The sequence below is a fragment of the Carlito syrichta genome, unplaced genomic scaffold, assembly GCF_000164805.1.
Source record: "Carlito syrichta isolate Samal-C Ts95f unplaced genomic scaffold, Tarsius_syrichta-2.0.1 Scaffold102007, whole genome shotgun sequence".
NCBI classification, from domain to species: Eukaryota; Metazoa; Chordata; class Mammalia; order Primates; family Tarsiidae; genus Carlito; species Carlito syrichta.
Genome location: NW_007046103.1, coordinates 94,717 through 97,908, shown reverse-complemented (window position 1 = coordinate 97,908; position 3,192 = coordinate 94,717). Strand labels below are relative to the sequence as shown.

The window sequence follows — 3,192 nt, the reverse complement described above, 5'->3', positions numbered from 1 at the left end:
GGCGACAGAGTGAGACTCCAACTAAAAAAAAAAAAAAAAGAAATAGTTTGAGGATTCTTTTGTAAAAGGAACTTTCTCTTCAATGCCTGTTTGGATTTATTTAAGAAACCCCCATACTAAAATAACCCTTTTCTCTAGAAACAGGAGCTCTTCCTTTGCCTGAACTTACCTCAGTTTGACCTATTTTAAGCCCTATAAAGGTAAGCAAGCATTTTTACGTTAAAGATATTACTTCTCTGCTGTCTGAAAAGTTAAACATTTACCTACAAAAATAACCATGTTCCAAAGATAGAATGTCAGCATCCATAAGCTATTGGAAGCTTTAATCAAAAAAATGATAACAACACTCAAGCTTTTCATGTCCTTCAGAAGTCTGTCACCTTCTTCCTTCTCTTTTATCACAACCTTCTTCCCAATATATTAACATTCACTCTGAATTTAGAAATAAAGAGCTGTGCGCCATGGTTTACGCCTGTAGTCTCAGCACTTTGGAAGGCAGAGGTGAGAGGATTACCTGAGTCCAGGGGTTAGAGACCATATCTCACATGGTGAGATCTCGTCTCTATAATAAAGAAAAAAATCAGCCGGGTATGGTGGCACATCCCTGTGGTTCTAGCTACTTGGAAGCCTGAGGCAGAAGGATCATCTGAGTCTAGCAGGTAGGCTACAGTGGCCGTGAGTGTGCCACTGCTCTACATTATGGGTGACAGAGTGATATTCCGACTCAAAAAAAAAGAAAGAAAATATTCTTAATTGCTTTGTAGGGAAAAGAGATATTGTCAATTAGTGTAAACAAAATTGCCCACTGCCCAGTTCACTCCCCATTCCCTTCCTCCCCCCAACTTAGCACATAAATAATAGCAAAGACTTAATTGGCATTGTTGCGAGCAGATTTTTGATGCTTTTAAAACATGGCTCTTTATACAGAATTTTAAAATATCATCTTGGACCATATAGCTTTTTCATATACATATGTAATAATAACCGCTATAATCAACTATAAGGAATTGAGTTATCAGAAAGGGCTTGCATTTTATATTTATAAACCAGAAAATACAGTCAGAAAGAAGAACTGAAGAAGAACTATATTGAGTAATAAACTATAAGATTTAGTGAGTGGACCAAGTATTCAAAATGGGATCTTGAACTACTTAATGTATCCATACATTATTGTGTCCTTGATCAGGATAGGATCATAAATATGAGAGAAGGAATGAATCTCCTGGCAGTATAAGGGTCCCTAAAACTTTCTCTAAGTAGTTCTTCCTTGAGCTTAGAGTAGAAAGATGCTTACCATAAATAAAATTTTATTACCTTCCCCTTCGGAGTTAGTGCAATGATGAAGACATGTTCTTTCAAGTCAGAAATATAAGATGTAAGATTGTAATCACTACTATCTTAGAGTAAGAAAGATAAGAGTGGAATAAAGGGAAAACCTGCCTATTCACTTCAGATAAGAGACCGGGAGCTACCCCGGGCAAGGGCAGCAATGATTTTTCAGGCATATGCCTACACCTGATACACAAGCAGTTATTACTGAACAATTATATTAGTATTAGAAATTAATATCTTGAGCCGGGCTCGGTGGCTCAGCCTGTAATCCCCGCACCTTTGGGAGGCTGAGGTGAGTGGATTGCCTGAGCCCGCGGGTTCGAGACCCGCCTGGGCAGCGAGACCTCATCTCTACAATAAATCAAAAAATCAGCCGGGCGTGGTAGCGCGCCTGTAATTCCGGCTACTTGGAAGGCTGAGGCGGAAGGATCGCCGGAGCCCAGCAGGTCGAGGCTGCGGTGGCCGGGAGCGGCCACTGCACTCCAGTCTGGGCAACAGAGTGAGACTTCAACTCAAAAAAAAAAAAAAAAGAAAAGAAAATTGATGTGAACTGGTTCCAAGATATTAATTTCTTAAAATCAGCACGACTGATTTTTAGATTTATTGTAGAGATGAGGTCTCGCTGCCCAGGCGGGTCTCGAATCCATTGGTTCACGCAATCTACTCACCTCAGCCTCCCAAAGGCACGGGATTACAGGTTGAGCCACAGTGCCCGGCCGTTTGTGTTTTTATAACATTTTTAAAATTTAAATTTATTGTAAAGATAAGGTCTCGTCATGTTGCCCAAGCTGGTCTTGAACCCATGGGCTCAGGCAATCCTCTCACCTCCGCCTCCCAAAGTGTTGGGATTACAGGCATGAGCCACCGTGCCCTGCTTATACAGCAATTTTTAAAATGGGTTAATGTGGCTGTGTGTTTGTGTGCATGTGTATGTATAAAATGGATTGAAATAAACGAGACGAGATGGGGAAAAAAATGGATGTATTCAACAGTTGTTTTTCTGAGGGGATGCACAGAGAGCAAGTTTATTTGGTGAATGCTGATGGCAAACATCATGCAAGAGAGGCAAGATGGGAGAGATACTGTGACCAGAGGGCCTGGGAAGCTTTCGGGCTGACACAAAGTCACACAGGGAAAGGCATGGGCTCTGGGAAGATTGGGAAGGCTTTCAGCCGTTCAGCACCATACAGACAAGCTCTTCCTAGTTGATGCAACCATTACCGTCCTTGTAGCCTGCCATCAACACTTATACTTCTTCCTCTATCATCTTCTCACCCAGAGTGACAGGGACATGCCAGATTTCCGTGAGCATGTCGGTGCCGTTCCCTTCCTTGTCAAACGTCCAAAGTCTTTTGACATAATCTTCAAAGGTGCCCTGGTCCTTGTTCTTGGCCACAGTCTGCAACATGGGTAGGAAGTGCTCAACGTCCAGCACCTTGACATTCATCTCATCTCTTGGGGTTCCCCAGGACCTTGAGCACCTCAGTGTTGGTGGGGTTCTGACCCTGGAGCTTCATCACATCCCCACATAGGTTGTACAGGATCTTGCCATCCTTTGTTTCGTCAAACAGCTGGAAGGCCTCCTTGAACTCTGCAGACTTGTGTGGGTCCTTTTCCTGCAATAATGACTCCGATTCCAGGCCCTGAGTAGTTATTTAGGAGGCAAAATATAAAGAATTGGGGATTACTTGACTAGCAAGAAGAGTGGTTTGTTGGAAGAATGGGGCAGATGTGTTCAGTGATTAAACATTCACTCCACCATAACTTACAGATGAAGAAACTAAGATCTTTGATTTAACTGAAAATAAAGTACTGTACTAATATTCTTTCATATACAAGGCTTTGGTCAATTCATTTAGC

At 42.0% G+C, this 3,192-nt stretch overlaps 1 pseudogene; it reads right to left on the bottom strand.

The window, feature by feature from the left end:
• Positions 1-2,500: 2,500 nt before the first annotated feature.
• On the bottom strand, positions 2,501-2,927 carry LOC103267315 (annotated as a pseudogene).
• Between the last annotated feature and the right edge of the window lie 265 nt (positions 2,928-3,192).